Genomic DNA, 13,096 nt, shown 5'->3' with positions numbered 1-13,096 from the left:
CTCCATTGTAAAAACTGACCATTTATTCCTACTCTTTGTTTCCTATCTTTTAACCAGTTATCACACCATGAGAGGACCTTCCTTCTTATCCCATGACAACTTACTTTGCTTAAGGAGCCTTTGGTGAGGGACCTTGTCAAAGGCTTTCTGAAAATCTAAATACACTATATCCACTCGATACCCCTTATCCACATGCTTGACCCCCTTAAAAAATTCTAATAGATTCCCTTTACAAAAACCATGTTGACTTTTCTCTCAACAGATTATGTTTATCTATGTCTCTGACAATTTTGTTCTTTCAACCAGTTTGCCCAGTACTGAAATCAGGCTTACCGGCCTGTCATTGCCAGAATCACCTCTGTAGCCCTTTTAAAAAATTGGCGTCACATTAGCTATCGTCCAGTGCCTGGATAGACAGATAGAAAACAGGTTGAACATTCTTAGTAAATGAATGCAATGTAGCAAAGAATCCTAAGAGACCAGATCCTCCAGCTGTCGGATGAAGGTACATAGTGGGCTGGGAGGAGTGGAGAAGCAAATTTTTGCCTCTTTCTAATCTTTAACTGCATTCTCCTCTTCAAGGAAGGCAGGGGATACACAAACACACTTTTTTATTCTCAAACCCCTCCTAGCTCCCCCACCCTACAAAATATCTACCCATGCAGTGTTTTGACCCTAAAAAGGCAAACACACCATGAAGTCCACTAGGGACTTCACTATTGCTACTGATTTTACATGGAAGTTGCTCAGATACTATGGCTATAGCTTGCAGTGTAAAACCTTCAGACAGATGGGGAAACAGTCAGACCCCAGAAATGTTGGAAAGGGAATTTAGTCCATCAAGATGCCATCTAAACTTCAGAAGCAGGAGAAAACCTACAGTTGGAATGCCAAGTTTGGATGTGAGAAGTTCACAATGTGTCCATTTGTCTCTGTCCAATATTCCTGGGGAAATTCTGCATACAACCCCACACCCAAACAACAACAAAAAACCCAAAAACAAACAAAAAAACCCCACCATTACTTACCTTCTCATAACTGTTGTTCTCCAAGATGTGTTGTTCCTGTCCATTCTAATCAGGTGTGTGCACACGCACATGCATGGTAGCCAGAAGATTTTCCCATAGCAGCATCCGTCGGGTCAGTCTGGGCCCTAGAGTCACGCCTTTATGGCGCTCAATATAGACCCCTGCCAAACCGCCACTCCCTTAGTTCCTTCTTGTCGGCTACTCTGACAGAAGGGTAGAAGGGTACTGGAATGGACAATCACATCTCGAAGAACAAGTTACTAGAAGGTAAGTCTGAGTCTGGTATGCTGTACTATGTAGATACAAGCCGCCATGTCTCCTAGAAGTTTCAGGCAGTTCCATGCCATAGTGGTGGGGAATTGTCTGAGACGTCGAATAATGTCGCCCAGGGCTCGAAATCTCGCTTCTGGAAGAATGCCCTGCCGAGTGTCGAATCCAGTACCGACCCTACAAATTCTATTCTCTGAACTGGGGACAGTGTTGATTTCCCCTCGTTCAGTCGCAGGCCCAGTTCGTCAGAAGCTCTTATGAAGGCAACCTGCATCTCTACTTTTGTCCTAGATTGGCCCTTGATCAGCCTGTCATCGAGGTACAGGAACACTTGTACCTGGCGCCTGTGGAGGAACACAGCCACGACTGCCATGCACTTGTGCAATACGCGAAGTGCCACTGACAGGCTGAAAGGAGGACTGTGAACTGGTAGTGGGTCTTGTTCACCACAAACCTGAGGTATTTTCTGTGGGACTGAATTATTGTTATGTGAAAGTACGCATCCTTCAAGTTGAGGGCGGCATATCAGTCTCCTGGATCCAGTGAAGGGATTATGGGGGCCAAACAGACCATGCAGAACTTGAGCTTCTTCACGAATTTGTTGAGTTCTCGCAAGTCTAGCAGCCTTACCCCTTGGCTTTCAGTATTAGGAAATACCAAGAATAGAAACTCCTTCCCTTCTGTTCTTGAGGAACCTCTTCCACTGCTCCTGGCAAAAGGAGTGAGTGCACCTCCTTTATAAGAAGTTGCTCATGAGGGACAGGGAAGTGGGGTGGAAGGGCAGGAAGGCACAGAATTGGATGGAGTATCCCTTCTCTACCGTGTGGAGCACCCAGCAGTCCAAAGTGATATGGGACCATGCACAGTAGGAAGGGGACAGTCGGGAGGAAAAGGTAAGGCAGGGTAGATCCAGTTTTTGTTCTGGTGTGCCGTCCTCGACCGCACCTTCAAAAGGCTGGTTTGGGGAAGGAAGGTGGTTTGGGTTAGCCAGAGCCCTTGCCTGAGGATGGGTGCAGCCTTTTCCTGCCACTCCGGTCCCTCCTCTGGGAACTTTCCTGATGGTTCTGCTAGTGTAAACGTGGAGGAGGTTGCAGTCTAAAATGCTTCTGCTGGTTAAAGGAAGTATGGAGGACCAATGATTTGAGAGTGGCTCAAGTCTTTTGGCTACGCAGCCTTTCGTCTGTTTTCTCAGGAAAGAGAGCCGAACCCTTGAATGGGAGGTCCAGAATTGTCTGTTGGACCTCATACGACAGGCCTGAGACCTGGAGCCAGGAGCCCCTTCTCATGGCTATGCCGGTAGCCATCTCACGGGTAGCCGCATCCGCTCAGTCTAGTGTGGCTCATAGCGAAGCTCACAAAATGAGCTTCTCCTCCTCCAACAGAGCCGAAATCTCAGTGCAGGAGTCCTGTGGCATCAGCTCCGCAAACTTCACCACTGCCCTGCATATGTTGTAGCAGTACCTGCTGACAATGACCTGCTGATTAGAGATGTGGAGCTGCAATTAGCCAGTGGAATAGACCTTTCTCCCGTAAAGGTCGAGTCGTTTTGCCTCCTGATTCTTCGGGGAGGGTTCCTGGAAGCCCTGGCGTTCAAGTTGGTTGGCAGCATGAACCATGAGAGAATTAGGCGGGGGATGGGCATACAAATGCTCGTAGCCCCTCAACGCCACGAAGTAGCGCCTTTCGTTGTGCTTAGTCATAGGGGGTCTATGAGGCTAGAGCAGTGGTTCTCAAAGCCGGTCCGCCACTTGTTCAGGGAAAGCCCCTGGTGGGCCGGGCCAGTTTGTTTACCTGCCCCGTCCACAGGTTTGGCCAATTGCGGCTCCCACTGGCCGCAGTTCGCCGCTCCAGGCCAATGGGGGCTGCAGAAAGCACTGCGGGCCAAGGGATGTGCTGGCCGCCCTTCCTGCAGCCCCCATTGGCCTGGAGCGGCAAACTGCGGCCAGTGGGAGCCGCAATTGGCCAAACCTGTGGACGTGGCAGGTAAACAAACCGGCCCGGCCCGCCAGGGGCTTTCCCTGAGCAAGCGGCAGACCGGCTTTGAGAACCACTGTGCTAGGGTCTGTCTCAAAGTTTTTGTGGTGTCAGAGGTGGTCTTTATAAGAGGCAGGACAATATGTGCAGGTCCGGAGGGAGCAAGGATGTCTGCCATTGGATCTATGTCCTTCACTACCTCCTCCTCCTGAATGCCCAGGCCCTGGACAACCTGTCGCAGAAATTGCTGTAGCACCCTGCTGTTCTCCATGCGCCTTGTCCAGTCAGGATGAGGAAGAGACTCCCATAAGGGGTGACTGTTCCCTTCCTTCTGCACTAAGGGGTCCCCCAGCACCTGGATTTCTTGGGCCGGTGCTGACGTGGATGGTGTTGCACCCCTCAGTGTTGGAAATGCATACACCAACGCCAGTGCCACAAGTGTCATCGGTGCAAAGGCCATCACTGACGCCGGAGCCATCATCGGTGCTGGAGATGCCGGAGCTCAAACAACTGGGGCCAGTGCAGGCTATGCCAGTGCTGGAGGCGTCGGGATGGAGGTGCCGGGTGGCAATGGGGCTACCCCCAATCCTGCCAATGCCAATGGTGTTGGAGGGGGTATGAATGTGGCTGAAGCCACTGATGTCGCCCTGGAATGTGACCCTTGGCTCCGAACGTGGCTTTGATGAAAAGCCCTGGGAGTCCAAAAGGGCTATTGTGCCAAGGGCTGCCACTGCGCGGGCCATGGTGCCGGGTAAGGGTGGCAATCCCATGTTGACGCAAACCATCTGCTTTTACTCCTACAGGACCAATAGGAGTCCGATCTGACTCTGAAATATCTGAAAAAGAGGACCACAGAGGAGTGGTATTTCTAGGCGCCAACTGTTCGCACCAAGGGCTTTGGGACAGGCATGGTTGCTGGGTCTGTTCCAGTGACGAGCCAGGGTTGGAGATCAGCGAGGCATCATGGTGGGCTTTCCCCTTGAAGGTGCACGGGGAGTGACCGGTGCGGGTGACCAGCCCTGTCTAGGAGGGGATGGTGCCATGAGGTGGAGCAGTTCTTGGGCTTCCTCGAATGCCTCCAGAATCTAAGGGAGGTGCAGCTCCTGGCTTGGCCTCAGCAAACAAGGAGGGTCCGAACTCAACCACCCTTCCTCGCGGGCAGGAGTCGAAGTGACCGTCACCGGTGGTGAAGTGGAAATATTGTAACTCAACTCGGGTCTTACAATGGCTGGCTTCTTAGGCCTAGCAGGGGGAGAATGACCCCTCTCCGGCCTCTTCTTCTTCTGCAGCACCCGGCGATTGAGAATGGTGACTGCGTGTGGCATGTGAGTCACGAGTGGATCCGGGACGGTGCTGTGAGCCCTTGTCATTACTCAGCACCAGAACTCGTGCTGACAGTGCCAGAGCGCTCTGCACTGCTCTACGCTGGCACAGGGTCTGTCAACCCAGGGTCAGACAGGGGGTGGAGTTCAGCCTCCATTAACAGGACCTTCAGGCACTGATCTCTGTCCTTTAATGTCCTGGGCCAAAAGGTCTTGCAGATGGCACAACGATCCTTCTGATGGCTCTCTCCCAAACACTTCCAACTTGAAGTGTGAGGATCGCTTCGAGGCATACACTTGCCACAGGCTTCGAAGCCCGGAGACCCCAGCATCGAGAGAGAGTAGGAGGGAAAACACACTGCGCGCCCCCCACCCAAAAAACTTAAACTACTAACTATTTAATTAACACTACAGAGCTAATGAAAACTATGTATATAGACTGCTCAATGCGCTTGCTGAGGCAAGACCACAGGGAAGTTCCAGCTAACCCTCACTGGCGGTAAGAAGGAACTGAGAGGGTGGCGGGTTGGCAGGGCTCTATATTGCGTGCCATAAAGGCGTGACTTCAGGGGATGCCCAGACCGTCATGATGGATTCTGCTATGGGAAAATCTTCCGGCTACTGTGCACGCACACACACCTGATTGGAATGGACATAAACAAGCACTCGAAGAATAAAAATTCTGTAAAATCCCGTATTTTATTTGTCAATAAACAAACGTGGAGGCTCCTGCATGGCAGTGGGGAGCACAGGCCACTGGCTGCACAGAGGTGGGAGATCACCTAGCAATCTCCCCATCCCCTTCCGAGACATAGACTTGGCTGTGAGGCTACACCAAACCCTGACACAGTCCAAGGGCTGAGCCTGCCCCAAAAACACCCTGGGGCCCTGCCTTCCGCACCAGGCATTGCAAGATAGCAAGCAAGAGTGACAGTCTTGCATGCACACCCAGCCCTGTGCACCAATCTGGGTGCTATCACAAAAGTATGGGTCCAGGTGCGAGGTGGATCTGGATGCACAGGGTATCATTTGGGGGGGTTCCGGGCGCAGGGGGAAAGGGACTCTGTAGGGGGCTCCAGGTGCAGCTGGTTGGGGCTCAGTGGGGTGGAAGCCTGGGTGGTCCAGATGCAGAGGTGGGTCCAGATTCAGGGGGGAGGGGCTCCGTGGAGCGTTCAGGTGCAGAGGGGTGAGGCTCAGCGGGGGAGTCTGGATTCACGGGGGCGCGGCCAATGGAGAGCAGCTCCCTGTACAGTGACCCCTCTTCCCGCGTCTAAGGAGCAATGGGAACAGGAAGCAGGGGGGAAAGGGTATGTGTGGGGGTGGGGGGGAAAGAGAGGTTTCTGGGGGCAGGTCTGACCCAGATCCTCCTAGCAGGGGACAAGGAAGTCCCATCATCCCCCGCCCCCAGCCCAGCCACGACCACCAGCTGGGGCATCCCCAGCTCCTCCCCCACTCCTCTGCAGTGATTTATCTCTTCACCAGCTGCTCTGGGCACCTAAAACAATGCACCCATGCTGCTGGGGAGGCCTGCATGACCGCTCTGGCAGCTTCCCTTTGCTTCCCCCTCAGAAGTCATTCTTCTGCAGGGAAGTAAAGAAATCTGCTGGGGATATGAATTCTGCACCCACACCGTGGCGAAGAATTCCCCCAGGAGCAATCCAAGCATCCTCCTCATAGCAATTAGACCTCTGACTTTAATACCATATATAAAATTCCTCAAAGATGTCTTCTTTATTAGGAGACTCTTTATTACTAAAGCCCTGCAAATCTGCGGATATCTGCAGATCATGTTTGGGAATTGCAGATCAGATGAGGATAACAAAATTTTAATCCGCACTGAGCTCTATTTATTACCACTGGATTAAATGTACTTTTAAAACATTTTGCTTTAGGACTGCATCCCAATCAGGTGTAACTGCTTAGGACAGGTTCCTTTGGGAAAGAAGCTCTGATTATCTATGCTTGACCTTGGTAATGCAGGGATAGTTTAGACTAGAGGTTCTCAACCTGCAACCCAATCAGCACACATCTGTAGCCTATGTGACATCCTCAGGGCCATACAGATAGTATTGGCCCACAATAGTAAACAGGTTGAGAACCACTGCGATAAATGTAAATCCCAGTATAATTTTCCCAGTATGTCAAGGTATTAAAAGTCCCCATCCCCAAAAATTTACAATCTAAGGGATAGCTGCTATAGAGAAACTATATCAAAGGTATTTTTGCTTTTGTAGAAGAAATAACCCTGGAGCACAGAGTTGCTGCAGAATCCCACTCTCCCAACCCACTACTGTAAACAGACACACAAAGTGTATCTCAAGAAAACTAATGTGGACATCACAAGCTGAGAGGAGCAAGCAACTACCGACCGCAATGGAGCCACATCCTCCATCAGCCAGGGGCCTGCTTGCCCTTGATGCTGAAGACAGAGAAAGCTCCCAGCAGGCAGCTGGCCCACCAGGAAATGCCTGTACCTACTGCGGGCAGATCTGTGGTTCCAGGATTGGACTCCAGAGTCATCTCCGGACCCATATGTAAATCCATGGTAGAGACCATCCTCGAATCGAGGGATCGCCAATGATAAGTCTTCTGTAGACCATTGGCCCTACCAAATTCATTGTCAATTTTGGTCAATTTCAGGGTCAGAGGATTTTAAAAAACGATCAGTTTCATGGTTTCAGATGTTTATATCTGAAATTTCACTGTGTTGCAACCCTGGGGGTCCTGACACAAAAGGGGATTGGGGAGAGGGGTTGCAAGGCTATTGTAAGGGGGTTGTAGGATTGCCACCCTTATTTCTATGCTGCTGATGGTAGGGGTGCTGCCTTCAGAGCTGGACAGCCAGAGAGCAGTTACTGCTGGCTGGGTGCCCAGTTCTAAAACCAATGCCACTGTCAGCAGCAGCACAGAAGTGAGGATTGCAGGGTATGGGGAGTGGGTTACCACATGTCCTGGTCTCCCACCTGGGTCAGGGGCTGACAGACACCCTCACCTCTGTGCTGCCCTTCAGAGCTCTGCTCCCAGCCAGCAGCCGGAGCAGAGCTTCCTGCAGCTGGGTCTGACCCAGCTCTGGGAGCAGCTCCCATAGGGGAAAAGGAAATCCCATGCCTCCCCAGCCCAGGCCAGGACTAGCAGCTGGAGCCCAGCGCATGATAGGAGCCCCTGGCTGGAGAGCACCCAATCCTGCCCCTCCCCTACAACAGCCAGATTTCACAGGTGGGGGGGAAATCACATTTCACAGTCCATGACACGTTTTTCACAGACTTGAATTTGGTAGGGCCCTATTGACAGGATACAACAAACTCCTATCTGTTGAAATTCTCTCTCTCTCAGGGTTCTGCATTCAGCAGCTCATTCACTGCCAGAACTTCCTTCTGTCATGTCTACACTTTTATCTATTGCTGGGGCCTCAGCAAGGACCAGTGTCATGCTTTGGCATGGAAGGGGCTTGACGCCAAGCCAGAGGGGTGAGATCCAACTATTCCTGACATATCAGCTGCGAGGGTGAATACCTTGGGAACAGAAGGGACAGTTGGCAGCCCTGTATCAAAGGATGCATCAATGTAGGACTAGTCTTTGACCCTCTGACACTACGAACATCAACATTTATTTTGCTTTCCTCTACTTGCTATACTAGGGGACCCACTCATACTTTGACAAATACTTATAAGTCCCAACACAACTGATGTATATATATTTTAGCCTACATAATAATAATAATAGCTCACAGTTGTAACGGGAAAATATTAGCAAACTTTATTTAAATATTTATGAATTAGGAACCACTGAGATGCTCTGAATATATTTGGCTGTGTGATGGAGGGCCTCTATGATAGCCTCTTACAGCTAAGAATTTATGACTGCCTTAGATTCTCTGGCACATTCAACACAACCATTCAGTGAGCAGATACACTGGACAGATACCTACTGTTGACTATTGCCAAAGTTCTGATGACTTAGTATCTCTCAATAAGAGTTACCATTTTACCAATAATTTGCAGTAGTTGCCAAGGATGATGAGAGAATCAGATGCATAATGCAGTTCCTGAAATCATGAAAAAGGCAGAAAAATTTCAGAGTAGTTTTATTACCATAGGGTAGCAGCTAAAGTTGAGATGAACTTACTGTTCAACAGCAGATATTTCTAAGAGCTCTAACGTCCAAATGCATATTCAGATCATTATTAGGCTCTGACGTATATTGAGTGGTGCAAATTTGGAATAATTTGTTCAAGGGGTTCCTGAGACGTAGCAAGGGGGAGAAAGACCTGTCAGTAACATTTTCTGGTTTTTAAAACCTCTCTATGCACACCTGGGGCTCAAATTATGTCACACCCCTTCCCCCCCAAAATGATATAATCAGATTGCATTTGATCTAAGTTAGCGTTCAGCATCCAGTTCCACATCATGGAAGCAAGCTTTTAAAAGTTAGCTAGGGTGGATTTTTACAACCAGCTTGAACCTGGGATCCATATTACAGACAGTGGATTTGCACATGCACTGCAGGACTGCTTCACTGTACTATGGGAACCAGCTGTGCAGGAGCACAGCTTATCTCACACACTCACTCAGGTGGCTCAGGACAACAAAATAATGTTGATGTTCGTAGTGCCAGACAGTCAAAGACTAGTCCTACATTGATGCATCCTTTGATATTGGGCTGGGTGTGAGTTCAAGTGCAGGCTTTGGGTCATTTCTGTGAAATGCTGTGCACATTATTACCCTCAGCCTGTAGTCTGCTTGGGCTGAGGGGCTGCTTTTGGAAGTTTTTCCATCCAGTGCAGGCAATATTATAAGGTAATCTTTGCCAAAACATTGTTAAGATAAAGTTGAGCTCTCTGTTAAATAATCAAACTGCTGTAAAATCCACATGCATACTTAATTTTCCAAGCAATCTGCTATGCTTCGTTAGGGGCTGGGGTACAATCAGTGGTGCACACTTGAGGTCAGATACTCCGGGGTAACTCAGATACAGCACCCACTCATCAAAAGGAGCTGACCTAAAACACAAATGCATAGGGAGATTGTTTTAAAAATTGGTACATGCAAGCTATTCTCCAAGATAAATCTTTTTTTAGGAATGGATTCATTGTCTTACCAGAGGCCTACTAGCCAGAAGTTGACATGAAAAATGAGGGGACAATTAGCACCTCTGAAGTGCAAAAAGCAATAAACTGGTGAGAAGCTAACCTACCCTCATGAAGTTTCCTTGTTGTTAAAACAAAAGGTAGCCTTCCCTTTCTGATACTGTTAGCTACCGAAGCAGACAACTACTTTTGTGCCTGTTTCTACTGTAAGACAGAGAGCGCTATAGTCTCAGAGATCTGACATGGTAATATAACTCTCTCTGGTTCTGAGAAAACTCTAAAGGTACCTGTGTTATCCCCTAAATACATAGAGAAAGGTTTGAACAAGAAATTGCAGAATAAAGCTATAATCATTGATTGTAAGTTCTAGGAGCGTTTTTGTTCTGTGCTTGTACAATACCTAGCATACCTGGCCCATGACTAGGGCTCCCAGGCACTACTGTAATACAAATAATAATAGTAAACCCTCTGAGGAAACAGCACCTGTCTGAATTACTGATCTACTTTGAGCTTTCAACAACAATATTCATCTTACAGACCACACCATCTAATTGGCTATACTACTTTCCCTTTGGTCTAATCTACATAAAGAACTTTTCTTTGGAGACTTAACTGCTGAGTAGATCAGAACCAAACAAGTCTTAACATTTGTAATTTACACTGCTTTATTAGCTTCACTTTATTAAAAGCATATTTTTTGTTGAAATTTTTGATTGTTTTACTTGCATTGACCTACTCCAATGAGAATCTCTCCTTTATCTAGAAACCTTGCTGTGATAAACACATTAGAGTACATGACTATTTCTTATGTTGAACCAGCATACAAGTGAATGAATGATTCAAGAATTATGTATGAGGACTTTTATTGAGATGTTAATTCTTGATGTTTTAAGCTCGTGTTTAACTTTTTTAAAAGAAAAGCAATTACAGACATACCTGAAATAACTGAAAATGGAATGTACAATCTTAATACTATCATTACATTATGCACAATTAGAACTTCACAAAGTACACACATACACAGCGTGTCAAATGGAATTGATAAAAAGATTTGACTATTACACAAAAAGCGGGAGAGGGGGAAGAAGAGGGACATAACTAATCTCCAGGTTGGATTTTCATAAGAAAATCAGCAGAATGACCATTTTTTCTATTGTAGGTCTGCACACTCTCAAGTAAGAACAGGTTAGAAGGATAAACTAATGAACATATGCTTTGACCCAAACTGTCTCATATCAGAACCTAAAACAAAATGAAGGAAATATTTGTCATCTAAAGTTTTGATGCACCTTCTCTACAAGACCAGCGCTGTCACAATTTTTTTAATATGTTAGACAGAGGCCCATGTTAAAATATAGGAATTGCCAAGTCGTTTGAATGAGTGTCACAGTTAAGGGCCTACAAAGTCAGTAAACTTTATAAACTTATCTAAATCGCAAGTTTGAATCTGACCGAGAATCTCAGTGATCAAACTGAGAAACATTGCATTCTAGACTTTCTGAATGTCACTGAATTTAAAGGTGATTTCTGAAACAGAACTGCATCCCTCCCATCTAAAGATATGGAATATTTTAAAAAGTGTACATTTCATAGAATTTTTTTTAAATCTACCATATAGATCTGTTTTCTGAAAACACAAACAAACTACAATTTCTGGAATAAAAATACACCTTTAGTTACTGTTCTTATTATTTCTTTGTTGTAGTGACCAGAATCTCATATCAAGGTTCTGGAGCCATCATGCTAGGTATGTACTGTTCAAATGTGTAAAACAGACTATCAAGAAACCTCACAATCTAGGATTATTAGAAGATGCAAGTGGATAAGCAGAAAATGGGAGGGGGCACAACAGTAGGGACTGATACATTTGCATAAATTAGTATTGGTGGGAACAGCAGTCACAGATGGGCCCAATCTAATCAATACCAGATGACAACAATTCACAGGCACTGCAGCAGAGGAAGGTCATGAACACAACCATGGAGAAATCCTAGAGTTCAGAGAAAACACACTCAGCCCCAAAATTTCAGACAGTATGTATGATTTTATTCTATTTTGACTAACGTAATTAACATTGATAGTGTACTGTAATGAGGAGTTTAAAATTCTAGGGAAAAGTTTTGTATGACCGTAACTCCTTCACTATTAAACACGAGTTTGATAATGCCATGGCTTTTTTCATAAAGCCCAAAGTGATACTTTAAAACCAACACTGTCTGTTTTGTTTCTAAGCAGGTATTACTGTACTATCCAAGCACCAAAGCTGTTACTGCAACAGGCAGTATAAATATGACATCTGATAAGTACTCTGTTTTAGAGAACAGGAAGGAGAATTTTATCATCATCATCATAACAGGTTTCAGAGTAACAGCCGTGTTAGTCTGTATTCGCAAAAAGAAAAGGAGTACTTGTGGCACCTTAGAGACTAACCAATTTATTTGAGCATAAGCTTTCGTGAGCTACAGCTCACTTCATCGGATGCATACTGTGGAAACTGCAGAAGACATTATATACACAGAGACCATGAAACAATACCTCCTCCCACCCCACTCTCCTGCTGGTAATAGCTTATCTAAAGTGATCATTCTCCTTACAATGTGTATGATAATCAAGTTGGGCCATTTCCAGCACAAATCCAGGTTTTCTCCCCCTTCTCCCCCCCACACACAAACTCACTCTCCTGCTGGCGATAGCTCATCCAAACTGACCACTCTCCTTACAATGTGTATGATAATCAAGGTGGGCCATTTTCAGCATAAATCCAAGTTTAACCAGAACGTCTGGGGTGTGGGGGGGAGGGTGGGGTAGGAAAAAACAATGGGAAATAGGCTACCTTGCATAATGACTTAGCCACTCCCAGTCTCTATTTAAGCCTAAATTAATAGTATCCAATTTGCAAATGAATTCCAATTCAGCAGTTTCTCGCTGGAGTCTGGATTTGAAGTTTTTTTGTTGTAAGATAGTGACCTTCATGTCTGTAATTGCGTGACCAGAGAGATTGAAGTGTTCTCCGACTGGTTTATGAGTGTCATAATTCTTGACATCTGATTTGTGTCCATTTATTCTTTTACGTAGAGACTGTCCAGTTTGACCAATGTACATGGCAGAGGGGCATTGCTGGCACATGATGGCATATATCACATTGGTGGATGTGCAGGTGAATGAGCCTCTGATAGTGTGGCTGATGTTATACCTGTGATGGTGTCCCCTGAATAGATATGTGAGCACAGTTGGCAACGGGCTTTGTTGCAAGGATAGGTTCCTGGGTTAGTGGTTCTGTTGTGTGGTATGTGTTTGTTGGTGAGTATTTGCTTCAGGTTGGGGGGCTGTCTGTAGGCAAGGACTGGCCTCTCTCCCAAGGTTTGTGAGAGTGTTGGGTCATCCTTCAGGATAGGTTGTAGATCTTTAATAATGCC

General features: G+C 46.7%; 1 protein-coding gene across 6 annotated transcripts in view; it reads right to left on the bottom strand.

The window, feature by feature from the left end:
* Nucleotides 1-13,096, bottom strand: part of PDS5A (PDS5 cohesin associated factor A) — a 164,954-nt gene that overhangs the window by 98,378 nt on the left and 53,480 nt on the right. The window contains exon 2 of one of the 6 annotated variants that reach the window (XM_073342244.2): nucleotides 9,472-9,593. The exons of the other annotated variants lie outside the window; for them this stretch is intronic. The gene's annotated coding sequence lies outside the window, so the exon portion shown is untranslated. The remainder of the gene's footprint in view (nucleotides 1-9,471; nucleotides 9,594-13,096) is intronic. 6 annotated transcript variants of the gene reach the window in all.

Source organism: Lepidochelys kempii, chromosome 4 (genome assembly GCF_965140285.1).
Source record: "Lepidochelys kempii isolate rLepKem1 chromosome 4, rLepKem1.hap1, whole genome shotgun sequence".
In the NCBI taxonomy this organism is placed as follows: domain Eukaryota; kingdom Metazoa; phylum Chordata; order Testudines; family Cheloniidae; genus Lepidochelys; species Lepidochelys kempii.
This window is presented reverse-complemented; position numbering and strand designations above follow the sequence as displayed.